Genomic DNA, 15,330 nt, shown 5'->3' with positions numbered 1-15,330 from the left:
GTGATAATTAATTCATGAATAGTCGAGGATTTGATTCTTGCTTTCTGAGGTTTATTAATATTTAAAACCTGAATCTGTGTTTGAAGCATAACGAACTTTATCAAATTAGAGAGTAGCAAATCACACTCTTTTGAAGAAAAACATTACAAGTTGCAAATTCCGTCCTTATCTTTATAAAAGAGGGAAACCAGGGTTGATTTTAAGTCTCATTACATTTATTACCCCCGGAGTTTGCAATTGGGAATTATGCTGAAATGAATGTAATTTTTATTTTTTCTAGGTTAAATATATATGTGCACACTTGTATTTAAGTATTTGAAAATTAGCAGCTATCTTACTCATCTGCAGTTGACCCCAGTGATGGACAGCCTTCACCTTCCCATCCCCAGCTTCCTTCTGTGGGGATGAAAAGAACTTCCCCTCTGCCCTCTGAAGATCTGATAACTGAGTCTGAGTCGGCAGAAATAAAACGATAATTGATAGTTTAATAGGACCAACAGCATATAAATTTATTTATGGGCTTGTGCAGGGGAGCCACACCAAAATATGAGACTCAAAGAAATGCCAGGTGGTTGAAACTTTAATAACATGCTGAGCTTCAGAAATAATTAGGGACGTAGGGTTTCTGGGGAAAGGTGGTGACAGGAAAGGAGTCTGGGGCTGAGTGTGCCAGAGCACACTTGTAATCCCAATACTCAGGAGGCCGAAGCAGGAGGATCACTGCAAGTTTGAGACCAGCTTGAGTTACATAGAGAGTCTGAGGCTAGCCTGAGCTATATAGTGAAATCCTTTTTTAAAAAAACCCCAAAATAAATACATAAATAATGAATCAATAGGGGTCTGGGGCCTGCAAAGAGGCCATGGGATGTTGGAAAGGGAAAATGCATGGTAAACGAAGGCTGTCTTGATATGCAAATAAAATTACTCAGATAGAGTTCTGCAGAAGAATAGGTGGTGTACTTAGTGTCAATAGGTGGAGATGTTTAGTCTCCTTTCCTGCAGATGAAATTACAGAAAGGGGCTCAAGACAATTGCATTTCTTCTGGAGGAGCTTTCCTTAGTCAGATAAGGGAACTTCAGAGAAAGCCTGCTTCTGTGTCTGCTGCTTCCTAAGCTCTTTCAATTTAAACTAATCAGCGTACTGAATGACACACTTTGAAGTATCCTTTTCTGAGCCTCAATCTTTCCTTCTTTCTTTCCCTCAGAAGGATTTATTGTGCTCCCAGGATTGGCTGGGTGTTGGGAATACAAAAAGGGATAATACAGTCTTCTCTACAAGGAACTTGCAGTCTTGTGCTCCTTCACTAACTGTAAAATGACATGATAAGGAAGAAAACAAAGGAATCAGAATTTACAGGGTATCTGGGGACAGAGTGTAATGTAGTGGGGCTCAAGACATATGACCCCAAAGTACTATGAGTGTAGAGACCAGAATTCCCCACCCTCCCCCAAATGTGCCTCCTTAGTGTATTATTCTGAGCTGTTATTGTGAGAAAGTGCATGCAGAAGTAACTCTAAACAGTTGCCCTTTTAGAGAAGTTTATGTGCATAAAGGAAATCTTTTGTATAAGAGCATCTCCCTCCCTGGACCAGGAAGAAATACAGCACCAGGAGCAAAGGTGCACCTCAGTGGTAGAGAGCCTGCCTGCCACGCAAGTGCCTCAGGTTCAAGCTCACTGTAAATCACTAGAGGCTCAGCCACTGGAGAAGACAGGCTTCAGTCTGTGTGGCGATCTCACCCTCCTTTAATGATGCCTTTCCTGGCCTTGTTAAACTGGGGCATCCCCACTTGCTTCTTTGTTCTCAAGACTGATGGGTCTGAGGTCTGCCTGGGCTGCACAGTAGGCTCAAGGCTACCATACTGAGACTGTCTCAGAACACCAAAAGACTGAAGGTATTTAAGTCTGAAAGGTTTTTTGTTTTTGGTTTTTTAGTTCACATTTGCGGTAAATAATGATTGCATTCATCGTGGGGAGCTGGTGTGTGTGTATAACACACCTCAGTCCCTTTCATGTCCCCTTCCCCACCCTCTTCCCCTCCCTCCAACTCTTGGTTCCTTTCCCATTTACAAAAACTTTAAATGCTTCCCCTGTGATTTACTCTAAAGATTACAAATTTGAGTTTTTTCCTACATACACGTGAGATAAAGTATACACATTGATTAATAAATTGTTTGTTTTTGTTATAAGGCGTTCCAGTTAAGAACTTGTGAAGGCCCAGTGTGGTGAATCATGCCTATAATCCCAACATTAAGGAGGCTGAAGCAGGGAAAAGGCAAGTTTAAGGCCAGCCTGGGCAACGTAATGAGACTCTGTCTCAAAAACAATTGTTTGTTAATCTCTCCTTTGTTTCAGATAATTCTGATTAAGAAAGATAAGGGGTAGAGAGAGAATTATTTTTCTTTCTCAGCAGCTGGTAAGTACTTTCCTAAAATGGCCTTTTCTCCCTTTGACGTGGAGGTCTTGACAGGCAGCAGGAGACCCAGGACACCACATGTCCTTCCCCGTGACAGTGGGCACAGCCAGAAAACAAAGCATCCAAGGGCACCGGTAGGCACAGTGAGAGCGCCGAGCTGTAAGAGGCCCCGTGTTCCCAGGTGTCTGCCTTCCGGCCCATTGTTGTCCTGGCCGCGTGATCCCCCAGAGCACCCACGCGTGCTGGCAGGTGAACAGGAAGGCTGGGAAGTTGGGATAAAATTGGACTCACCTGGGTGGAAGGCAGGACACGCTCTGCACAACACGAACTGGCTGTTTCTCTTCAGCACAAAGGAGAATGCACGGTAAGCATATTGGGATAAATGAGTGCTTCATGAAGAGTGTTAAATTTGAAAATCTTGGGAAAAAAGGATTTTCTTCAAGTTTCAGATTATTCAGGTTAATGTGAGAAACACGACAAAAAATACATATGCAAATTGGACATAAGATGCTCTCTCATTCAATTATTTATTGGGCATCAGCTGTGCGATGCTGTTAATAATGTTCTAGGCACTGGGAAGAAAAAAATGTTCTACCCCCGTGACACAATTCTAGTATGAATTTGTAGCTCATCCTTTGTATAAAAGTTACTGTAGGAAATCGAATTTAAAAATTCATCAAAGGCTAATTTAAATAACTAACAATATTGAGGAGAACTTCAAGGAAAATGTGACAGGATGACCAAAAAATTTTTATTAGAAAAAACTTAAATCATTGCCCTTCATAATACATTAATAATGTCACAAAAGTGACAGAACTCCTTTGATAAATCCGGCAGACTATTGCCATCTTGTGTCCAAACTACTCAATTATGTGACATAACAATGAACAAAGGATCTGTATTAGTTGCTTATTGCAACAGAGGCAAAGGGAATCCCTTCCTTCTCTGAAAGTTTGAGTCTTTAAATTTGTTTAAACCATCAGTGGATGAACTGGAGACCACACACAGAAACGGATTTATGTGCACGGGAGCATCACAGGAAGGTGAGTACCCAGTAACAAAGGGATTCATAAACTTACACAGCTGTCTTTGTAGTGGGGAAATAAAGCTGCAGGCAATGTAGATGGGGTAAATGATTTTCAGCAGAGACAAATGGACCCATCGAAGACACAATGGCCCCAGACAAAGTTTGCTGGGCTCTAGATGTGGTGTTTGATTTTCAGTCTCTTCCTCTGGTGAGTTTAATCTTCCTTGGTTAATGAAGTCTCAGTAGGAGGATTGAAAGCAGCTGTGTTGCATTTTGGTGGACTCTGTCTGTAGGCAGATAAGAGAACTTCAGAGGAAGCTTCTCCCTGCACTGTGGGTCAGGGAACGAGGGAAGATCCCAGGGACCTGGGTTCTGAGGCAGCTTCGCCTGCTTTCCAATTTCCTTCTGTTCAAAGTGCTCAGCAGGCTGAAGCACTAGACTCTGTGGAGTCCTTTTCTGAGCCTCAACGTGCTTTAATAAATCCCCACAAACTTCATGGCTTAACACACAACACAAACTTATTATTTCATAATTCTGCAGTTGTAAGTTTGAAATGGGTCTCAGTGTGCTAAAATCAAGGTGTCAGAAGGCTATGCTACTCTTAAAGGCTGTGGGGGTGGTGGGGCAGGACAACATTTTTTGCCTGTTGCTATGCCGATGGAGGTGGCCTGCATCCTTTGGCTGGTGGCCCCCTACTGTCTTCAGAGGCAGCCATGGTCAGCTGAGTCTTCCTCATGATGCACCGCTCCAACTCTGCATCCCTTCCACTTATTAGGGACCTTCTGATGACGTTGGCCCCACCTTAGAGTCAGTCCATTGTTTTAATCCTAATTCTCCCTCACATATAAAATTCCTATTTGCATGAAGCCTAGGAAGAAGACACATTTGTAGGGAGGGACATGAATATTCTCTACCATAAAGTCTGTTAATTTTTTGTATGTAGGGACAAATATGTTACTCTTTATGTTTCAGTCAAATGGCAAAGACATTAAGTGAAACTTTATCTGTCCTTGCTGTGGATCTGATGAACAGAAAAGAATACCTCTTTTGCCAATGTCTGAGATCAAGTGTTTAGAAATCACTATAATAAATTGGGCATGGTGATGTAAGCCTGTCATTCTAGGACTCTGGGAAGCTGAAACAGGAGTATCACAAATTTAAGCCCAGCAATTGAGCAGGACCCTGTCTCAAAAAATAAAAAGGGACTGGGGATGTAACTCAGTGTGAAGGTTCATCTCTAGTACAGGGTGGGGGCGGTACACACAGAAGAAACAAAAAAGAAAAGAAAATCACAGTGAATTTTTATTTATGCTTTATGATTTTTTAGTTAGAAAACCACTAAATATAAAAATAATGCTCCATTAATCTTAACTTTCTCTCAAGTTGAAGGCAGATATAAACCAAAATTAAAGGTTCTTTTTTATGTTTGCTGGGTAAATGATTTCATTCATATTCTGTGCAGAATGAAGCTCACAAAAATTTAAAAAACGGAACTCCTAAGAGTTAGAGGAGGAGAGTAAAGGAAGAGAAAGGGGTCTGCATCAGCGCTCCACCCACGTCTCTCTCACTGTGGCACCTGAATGCCCTTCTTCTTGGTCACTGGCTGCCAGGGCGAGAGAGACAGCATTGCACCCACTGGACAGGCTGGGGGGAAGCGGCCTTTGGAGTGAGCAGGATGAACACGGACCTTCCTTTTTGCATGAATCTGGGCAGGTTATACTAATAAAAGAGTTGAAGAAAATCAGTTTAAAATGTTCGAGTTTTCTATAGTGCTTTCTTTGACTTGTCTGGAATGTCACATACAGTGGGTATACCAGTGAGGGTTCACCATAGGAAGAGATTTAATACAAAATACATGTATGATATATATAGGATTTACAAGGTAGACCGACAGTGGCTGCCTGCAGTTGGAGGGGGTGGTGGAAGAAAGCAAAAGGGCCATTTGTGTGCTGGAGAACCAGAGGATCCGGTCCAGAGTCAGAGGTTGGGAGCCTAGTGCAGAGCCAGGTGTGAGTCTATAGCAGGAAGCCAAAGGGTCTGCCCTGGAAGGCTGAACTGTCTGGGCTGAAAGCTCGGAGATGGACATCCAAAGGCGATTGACTGCCAACACTAGAGCACCTCTGAATAAATGGAAGTGAGACTTCTCTTTTCTTTCCCTTTCATTCCATGCAGGCTGCAAGCCTGTTGGTTGGTAGCACCTACACCAGGGCAGGTCTTCTGTCTTCAGTCAGTCAGTCATCAGGACATACCCAGAACTGTGCTAAACCAAGCAGCTAGGTGTTTCTTATTGAAGTTGACAGCACAGTCACCTATCACAGTAGTTAGGCTAAGAATACACCAGGATGCTCTGGGTTCGTAGTTCTTGACCTTTGTGGCAACAGGGACTGGTATCGTGGGAGACAGTTTTTCCAAGGGATAAGGGGTGGTTGTGGAGTGGGAAGAGTGGTTTCAGGATGATTCAGTGGAGCACACACCCTGGTCAGATCCCTCCCAGGGGCAGTTCACAGTAAGGTTTATGCTCCTGCAAGAATCCAGTGCTGCTGCAGAATGCAGATGGGGAGCGTCTGCAAATACAGAAGAACTCTTTTGATTGGCCTGCTGCTTACTCCTGCTGGGTGGCCTGGCTCCTAACTGGCATGGACAGACACCAGTCCATGGGATGGCACGGGGTCTGGGATCCCTGGTCTAGGTGGGCTGAAGGAAAATGAGAATAAGGGAGATTGTTATAAACACTTTTTGCCAACTAGTAGTTCAAACTAGTACTAAGCCAAGTCCTCCCAGGTCCCAGAAGGTTCTTGTACTGCTTAAGGAAGGCTTTGTGAAAATATCAAAGTGCCTCCAACAGAAGCTCCTTATAAAATTACTTTAATAAACATCAGTCAGTAAATTATAGCTTAAATCATGCCATTATTGTGTTGTAGTTCTCACTGCAGAAGCTTCCTGTACCTGTTGTTAAATCTATGGTTTGTGAATTTTAATGCTTCAGAAATGGGGATGGTTTTCTTGGACATGGTTGCACAAGGAAGGGTGAGGGAGGCGGATAGCAAGGTCCAGTCCACACTGGGCAACTTAATGACTGGATAAGACCTTGTCTTAAAATTAAAAACAAAACAAAAACAAAAACAGGGGGATGTGGCTCAGTGCAAATCCTTCGTATTGAAAAAATATTGGTTTTATGATACGTATGATTATTTGCTTTTATTGTCTTTTAACATGTAATAATTCTAAACAGAAGTGCTGAAAGTATCTTTGCTACAGTCAGGGGAAAATTTGGGGTTTCATTGTTAAATATTACTATCTAGTTTTTTCTTTGGAATCTTATCAAGAAGTTCCTTTCTCATAATTATCAAAAGGTTTTGCTTTTTAAATCATGATAGGTATTGAATTTTGTCAAAGGCCTTGTAATATTTATTGAGATGATATGGGTTCTTCCTTTAATTTCTGTTAAAGTAGCAAATAGCATCGATCGATTTTCAAATGTTAGAAGCCTGCTTCCCTGGAATAAAACCCAGTTAGGATAGATTATCCTTTCTTTTTATGTCCTGCTTCTGTCAACTCGCTAACATTTTGTCAAGGATTTTTGCATCATAAAGAATGTTGCTCTCCAATTTTCTTTGCCTGTAATGTATGTCAAGTTTTTGGCAGGGTTATACTGCTTCACAAAATGAGTCGGGAATAGTTTCTATTTTCTAAGAGAGTCTGTATAAATTAATATTATTTTTTCCTTAAATGTTTGGTAGAACTTCCAAGGGAAACCATCTGGACCTGTGGTTTTTACTGAAGGAAATCTTCTGCTTGTCAACTTTTAAAATTAATGTACAGTTATTTTGAGTTTTAAATTTTTGTGTGTGTCAGTTTGGTGGGTTGTGTTTTCCAAGGAACTCCTTTTTGTCTAACGTGTTGGCTTTGTTGGCATAGAGTTAACGTGATCTGTGGTCATGCCCTTCTTTTTTCTTTCTTCCTTTCTCTCTTTTTATGGTGGTAATGTGTGCTTTGCCTTCAACGTTATTCCTGATCAGCCTGCCTGCAGCATTCCCAGCAGTACCTGGTGGCAGTGTTCCTTCCTCCTGGGAAGAGCAAAAAGGGTGGCCTTTCAGGACCCTCCTCCCTTTTCTGTTTCCCACTGTCCACACAGTGACACACACTTGACAGATATGCAGAACCTACCTAAGAGATTTTCTCAGTGAGAGGTTTTTGAAAATGTTTTATGGACAGTGACAGTTTGTAGACTTTGGGAAATGTAAATACATATCTACTTATTAATTACTATGACTGTACATATATTTCAAATCAAACTCTATAGTGAGTGTTTGGTGTTAACATACATTTCTCCACACATGCTGGGGCCAGGGGCCAAGGGAGATTTTTTCTTTTCTTTTCTTCGGTCTTTCTGAGAAAGGGTCTCACTATGCAGTTCGGGCTGGCCTTGAACTTACTTTGTAGTTGCTCTTGAACTTGCAGTGATCCTCCTGCCTCAGCCTTCTGAGTACTGGGATTACAGGCGTGCACCACCATGCCCAGCTTTTCCCAAGGGAGATTTTTATGGGTCAAGTCTCCAGGTTAAAGAACATCCATGCAGCACACATCAGCAACACAGCAGCAGCAGGAAGCAGGGCAGCTTGCATCTTTATTGAGTCTTACATATGCTGTTACCACATATTTACATTCTTGTGTACTGATAACTGTGTAGCACACACATGGCTGTTGCATGCTAAGTCATGGTTACATAAGTGTAACCCGCAGCGCGTCCCCACTACGCAGTGAGTTCATGTCCTTCCAGGTCCTCAGCTGCCCTGAGCTTTGAAGCAATCCCCAGTGGTTCCCTATGACACATATACACACATTAAATTTTAATAAGCTTTACCATCCTATCTATAATGTTGTGCAACTATCACCTCTAGTTCCAAGGCTTTTTCTTCATCCCAAACTCAGTATCTGTTAAATAATAACTCCCCATTACTCCTTTCCCCTAGGTCCTGGTAACTTGTGTTCTACTTTTTGTGGGATAATTTTTCAAAAAATACTTTAAAAAATTTTTAAATTTGGGTCTGGGGATTTAGCTCAGCGGCATAAGTGCCTGTCTTGCAAGCAGGCAGTTGTAAGTTTGATCCCCGGTACTGATAAAAAGGAAAAAGACCAAAAAGAAAAAAATTTTTTTTAAAAAATTTTTTGGTACCGGGGGTTGAACTCATGACCTTGCATTTGCCAGGCAGGCATTTGTGCCACTGAGCTAAACCCCTGGCCATTTTAAATTTTTTTTAAAAATTAAAAAAAAAATTTAAAAAATTTTTATTATTTTTTTGTAGGATAATTTGACTATTCTTGATACTTCATATAAGGAGAACCAATGTTTGGCTTATTCTACTTAACATGGGCTGTTCCCTACTTGGTACTGGGAATTCAACCAGGGAGTGCTGAATTACATCTATTGCCCTTTTTATTTGGAGATAGTGTCTTTAGATAGGAGGCCAGGGCATGGCAATGTGGCTGGAGCAGTTGGCTATGACCTGACTAGAAAAGACATTTGTTAACCACCACGGGTGCAGAGCAGCAGCTCCTGAGCCTGAGGAGATCAAGCTGAACCCTGCAGTGGGTACCAGTCATCTAACACAAGAACACATTGAAAATGACACGTGATATCAATGTTCTGACATGAGAACAAGTGAAGCCAAACATCCAATACCAATTGTCCAGCGTGGGATCAACTGAGGCTGGATGGTCCAACTATCAAAGAGGACATGAAAAGACGGCAGCGATTGACTTGGCCACCACTGCCCACTCGTTTTTATGATGCTTCATTCTACTTGCTGGGTGCATCTTCTTCTTCCTTCGAAACTCCCTTTTCTCCTTGAGCACTTCTTTCCTTATTTTTGTCATAAGATAAATGTCAGTCTTTCACATTCACCAACTGTTCTGTCCAATTCACTGAATGGACAATAAGAATCCGGAAAGCACGGCTGGTTCCTTCACTACAGGCAGCTGTCTCGGTGACTTGTTCAAGCCGATCTTGGACTTGGGATCTTCTTGTCTCAGCTTCCAGAGTAGCTGGGATTACAGGCATGCTCCACGGTGCCTGGGTTAGCATGTGTTTCAGGTTTATCCATGTTGTAGCATATTTCAGAACTGCAGTCTTTTTTTTTTTTTTTTTTTGTGGATACGTAATAAGCCATTGTTCACCCATTTGTCCGTTTGTAGACACTTGATTTGTTTCCTTTTTTAAAAGATTTTTCTTATATGTGTTTTTTTTTTTCTTTTTATCGGTACCGGGGGTCAAACTCACGATCGCCTGCTTGCAAGGCAGGTGCTTATGCCGCTGAGCTAAATCCCCAGCCCCAAAAGATTTTTCTTTATCTATTGATTTATAACTGCAGTGCTGAGGACTGAACCTCGTGCCTGATGCATGGTAGGCGAACACTCAACTACTGAGTTACATCTCCAGCATGTCTTCCCTTTCTGACTAGTGTGAATAGTGCTGCTGTGGACATTAGTGTACAGGGACTAAGTCCCTGCGTTCAATACATTGTCCAAATGCACAGGATGTCTTAGTCACATTCCTCATCACTAGGACAAAACACCTGGCACCTGCAATTTAAAGGAAGAGAGGCTTTGCCTGACTTCAGAAGTTTCAGTTCCCATTCGGCAGGCAGAGAGGCTTGGACGGAGAAAAGCTGCTCACATCATGCAGGTCAGAAAGCAGAAAGAGAGGTCTGGGCCTTATAACCTGCTTCTAGCCAAGCTCTTGCTCCTAAAAGCAAGACAGCTATGGAAAGCACCTACATGATTGAATCAACATCCAAGAGCCCTGCCTCTGAGTGCATGAAGTTCTTGGGGGACATCTAAGTACAACATAAAACGCAGAATTAGAATTGCTGGATCAAATAGTAATTCCATTTTTAACTTTTTGAAGACCTGCCAATAGTTTTATAGAGTGGCCATACCATCTGTATACTTATCCTTCATCAGATATACAATTTACAAATACCTTCTTTCATTCTGTGGGCTGTTTTCACTCTTTTTTTTTTTTCCTGTACCGGGGATCAAACTCATGACCACCTGCTTACAAGGTAGGTGCTTATGCCGCTGAGCTAAATCCCCAGCCCCTATTTTCACTCTTTTAAGGGTGTTTCTGATGATTAATTTTATGATTAACTTGACTGGGACAACAGAGTGCCCAGATACTTGATTAAATGTTTCTAGGTAGAAGTTGCTGTGACCTTTGGGGGAAGCAGGGACTTGAGAGGAGGTGATGGGAGATTAAAAAAAAACTACAGACACAGGCTAAAAGGAAAACTGGGGCCAGATGGGACCGCTCTGGTGGAGAGCCAGTGACAATCTCTCTGCTCCAGCATCTTTATTTATACAGAGTAAAAAAAGGGGAAATGTGTGTGATAGGGTTGAGAGTGCAAGGTCTTAGTATTTTGTCGAGAACATTGAAAATGAAAACATTCTTCCAGCTATCTGTGCTACAGTTAACAAAGAACAGCAAGGCCGGACACCTGTTGATATGCAACTAAGCTAGAGGTCAACTCCTTTACAGTCTGCCTCTGGCATTCCTGTCCTTGAGACTGGCTTTGCTTTAGTCTCAAAGAATTACTGATCAGCCAGGGCTTAACTGCTTCCCACAGTAAGTGTGGGGGTGCTTCTGTAGATTTCCACTTCAATGGCTAGGCTGAATAAAACCGAGCCCTCTTCCCAATTCAGGTGGGCACAAAACAACCCACTGGGGGCCTAAGTAGAACAAAAAGGCAAGACAGGGAGAATTGGTTCTCTGTACCTTACTCCTGCAGCTTGGACATTGTCTTGTCCTGCCCTTGGCCTGGTATTCACACCATCAGTCCTTGTAGCTCAGGCCTTCCCACTTGGCCTGGAACTGTAATGCTGGCTGTCCTGAGTCATAGCATTCAGATGGCAGATCATGGGATTTCTGTGTCTTTACGATGCGTGCCAATTCTTTATAACCTCTCTCCTGTATGTTCTATCTATATCCACCACCTTATTGGTTGTCTTGGCGAACCCTAATGCAGGTGTCTTTTGATGCACAAGTCTTTAATTTTGATGAAGTACAATTTCTCCATTTTTGTTTTGTTTGTGCTTTCAAAATTTATTTTTTCTTGAGAGAAGGTCTTGCTATGTAGTTCAGGCTGGCCTTAAACTCATTTTGTAGCCCAGGCTCATCTGTAACTTGCAGCAATCCTGCCTCAGCGTCCTGGGTGCTGGGATTATAGGCAGGCGTGCACCATACCTAGTGATCTCACGATGCACTTTAGTACTTAATAGGACTAATCTCTTTGTTAATTTTTATTTTACAATCCCTCCTGGCTCTTTTTGCATGATCAGCTTTCCATCTGAACTTTAGAATTAGCCTCACTAGTTAAAATGAAATCTCCTTGGTATATTTATTGAGATTACATGTAGAGTTTGACACAGGGTTCATAGGCATCTTTATAATACTGAATATTCTTTAGGTGCACAGAGCTTTTCATAATCATGTCTTCTTTTTCCTTACACAGAAACGCTTTATAGGTAGTAATATTTGAAAGGGTTTTGGCCCAGGCCGGACACTGTAGCCGGTAAAGCCAAGGAGCGCATATCTCCCCCAGGCTTAGGAACCTACCTCTGGCACCAAACAAAGACCAATGGGCTACCTGTGCATCCCTAATGCCCCCTTAAGTTCCACCCCAGGCCGAGGCTACTTTATGTGCCTCACTCCACGTGTTCCTCGGAGAGATCGCCGACCCGGGGTGGAGATGCTGCGCCCCTAGGGGGGTCAGGGGTGTCTTTCCCCGCATTCTCAAAATAAAGGTTATTTATATTTCATACTTCTTATTTTTTCAGCCGCCGCCAGTCCCCCACAGTTCTATCAATATTCGTATTTAGTTTATTCACAGGTATCTTTTGAAATTATAAGATCTTCTTTTCTGTATTTCATGACATATGGTTGGTTACATGGCCATTTTCCTAGGATGCTATGTTGCCTGTCTTAGTGTGATGTCAAACAAAATAAAATGACCAGTCTGACTTTCAAGAAAATTTAAAAGCAAAATAAATCTTAAAAAAATACATAAAAATACCTAAACCAGGTAGCAGTAAAACAGTTTTTCCAGAGAAAAAGTTATGTGGCTTTTGATTAATTTGGAATTGTCAGTTTCCTGCTTTTTCATCAGCATTTGAAAGAACTGTTGAATTTGTATACTTTTCAAACTATTTTGTACAATTTTAACACCATTTTGAAACTATTATAAAATTTTTATAATCCAACAAGCAAATATTTGTCACGTTGCGGCTTGCAGAAGTCCAACAGACCTCAGTGCCACCTTCCATTAAGTCTCTCAGGATGAGACAAAGGCATTTGGGCAAATGATGCCCCTCCTCACTGATGAACTGGCCTCAGAGGAACGGCTCAGGTGCGCATGCCATCATGGGTGCCCTGGTGCGGCAACCTTGAGGTAGGCTCTGCCATCTACTGGCACCAAGTGACAACCGGAAGCCTCTCCCTTGAGGTCAGCCCTCCCACAGGGGTGACCAGGAAAGGCAGAGCACACACAAGCTTCTGTAAGAAGGCACCCCACAATCCCCCGCCCTTTGCTCGTTTGTTTCCACATCCAGGAAAGTGGGTAGGCAGGGCAAGGCTGGGACTGTCACAGAATGAAGGTTCTTCCACACAGGAGGAAAGCCCACAAGTGACAAGCAGGTTTGGTCCTTCAGTAGTAAGCAAAGCTGACAGGGAACAGCCTATGTTTAGGGATCAAAAATTCATACATGATTTTTAGACAGGAGTATCAAATATTGGATGTTGAAGTATGGGCAGAAATTTGAACTATATGTACTTTTAGCTCATTGTAGACCATCTTACCAGATCTAATCCAGAAGAGAACAGATCACAAAATACCTGACTTCTCTGTACATGAATTCAAGACTAAGAATTATGAGTAAATGATTGCCTATAACAAGAAGCTTTATATTCTGAGTACTTTTGTTTAAAGCCCTCTGTTCTGTTCCCTTTTTGTATGGGGGACTGAACTCAGGGGCTCTGCACTGAGCTATATGATCAGCCCTTAATTTTTTGGGACCAGGTCTTGGTAAATTGCCCAGGGTGGCTCAATCTTGCTATCCTCCTGCCTCAGCTTCCCAGATTGCTGTGGTTATAGGTGTCGGCTATCACACCTGGCTGCCTACCTTCTTTGAAATAAAGGCAGCTAATGTTGAAGTTCTGTTATTCACGTAACTACTGTGAGAACTCAAACAGTTAAAAATCTCAGTATTCAGAGGGGAGGCAGGTGATGAGTAGCTGAATCTGCTAGTTGTCGCAAGTTGTTCTAAGTAGAATCTAGCAATGGCTAAGTTTACTGAATGATTCCTGTGTGAAGGGTGTGTTATTCATGAAAATATCCTGAAAAATCTGTTTTTGTTTTTTTTTTTTTTTGACAGTCTTGCTATGTAGTTTAGGCTGGCCTTGAACTCAGTGATCCTCCTGCCTCAGCCTCTCCAGTGCTGCTGGGATTACAGGTGTGCGCCACACTGCTGGCCAGGATTCTGCCATTTCACTGCTGTTGGAGGGCATTCTGAAATCAGTCGTGGAATGGATGATTCAGGTGAGGTTGGCTAATTAAGGAAGTGGTATCCTGCAGTCGTGGCCTTCCCTTGGCCTCTGCAGTGGGCTCCTGCTTCTGGATTACAGGATCCAGACTCAGTGACGTATGGAGCACCAGCTCCTAACCTGCTGTGGGAAGAGAGGCCTTCTGGACAGCAAACAGAATGCTCACTGCTCAGAGACCATCTATGTACCAAGGCTCTTAGAACTCAGCCTGCTGAACTAGGATGAGAGGAATGGGAAAGCCTGGTGTGGATGTTAGGAATCCTAGGAATGCAGCTTGACAACAAAAGCACAGGCCCAGGGGCAAAGAGTTGAGAAACAACCACCACAGCCTCAGAGGCACTGCACTGCACTGCACTGCACAGGGCCAAGGTGTGCTGCAGGCAAGGCACAAAATAAAATGGGTATTTACAGATCCTCCCACTTCTATGTGGAATCTTACAACGGTAGGAAATACAGTGAACCCTGGGAAAACGGCTCGACAGGGGAGAAGTATGAAGACTCAAAGGAGACAAAGCTGTGGGAATGAGGGATGGGCTCAAATGTCCGACAAGAGTGGAGCTGGTGGTAGTGTGCCGTACTTGGGGCTTTCGCTGAGAGCACCCGTTAGGTGCACACAGACACGCTTGGAGACAACATGAGAACATGGCCACGTTAACTTACTTGGCCACAGTAATCGTTCCACCAATATATTTACATATATGTTATGGTACACATTTTAAGTAAAAAAAGAAAAAGCTGTTTAGTGCGCTTTGAAAGAGAGGAGTGTATTTCCAGCATCCTGAAAGGTGTCTGAAAACAGCTATTTAAGTTTGATAAAAGTGTTTTCTGTTTCTTTCTCTCAGACAGGGTCTCACTCTGTAGTTTAGGCTGGCCTTGAACTCATGATATTCCCCCTGCCTCAGCCCCTGTTGTTGGGATTACACGGCTTACTTAGTTTTTCAGCTGAAGTGCTTTCTCTTAGGATACCTGGCGAAGGAGGAAATCTTCCATGTGCACACCTGAAACAGCGCCGACTGCAAACTACTGGTAGGATGACGACTGATCCATTGCGTGGTCATTGCATGGAGACCCCATGGAAAGAATGACAGACATCGATTGAGGGCTCTCTGGGAACCTAGGACATGTGAAGAGTGACGCCTATAGAAACTGAGTCAAAAGAATTATCAAGGCTGGAATCATGCTCTTCCCCACAGTGGGAAGCATTCACTTACTAAGAGTCGGACCTAGGCCAGCACTTATGTCTAACTCAGTGTTTTCAAATCCCATGCTTCATACTGTACTCACAACACAA

At 42.7% G+C, this 15,330-nt stretch overlaps 1 long non-coding RNA gene across 2 annotated transcripts; it reads left to right on the top strand.

Moving 5' to 3' along the window:
* Nucleotides 1–2,732: 2,732 nt before the first annotated feature.
* LOC134478064 (uncharacterized) lies at nt 2,733–15,227 on the top strand. Of its 2 annotated transcripts, none has more exons than XR_010050422.1 (3): nt 2,733–2,779; nt 13,871–14,034; nt 15,001–15,227. It is a non-coding gene; the product is annotated as an uncharacterized LOC134478064 (long non-coding RNA). The 2 variants fall into 2 exon arrangements; XR_010050423.1 differs by lacking the exon at nt 2,733–2,779 and adding an exon at nt 3,398–3,458.
* Nucleotides 15,228–15,330: the final 103 nt, after the last annotated feature.

This window comes from Cavia porcellus, unplaced genomic scaffold (assembly GCF_034190915.1).
Source record: "Cavia porcellus strain 051 isolate PalLab524CR breed Dunkin Hartley unplaced genomic scaffold, mCavPor4.1 scaffold_11, whole genome shotgun sequence".
NCBI lineage: Eukaryota > Metazoa > Chordata > Mammalia > Rodentia > Caviidae > Cavia > Cavia porcellus.
The sequence above is the reverse complement of the archived record's forward strand: the minus strand, read 5'-3'. Positions and strand labels throughout refer to the sequence as shown.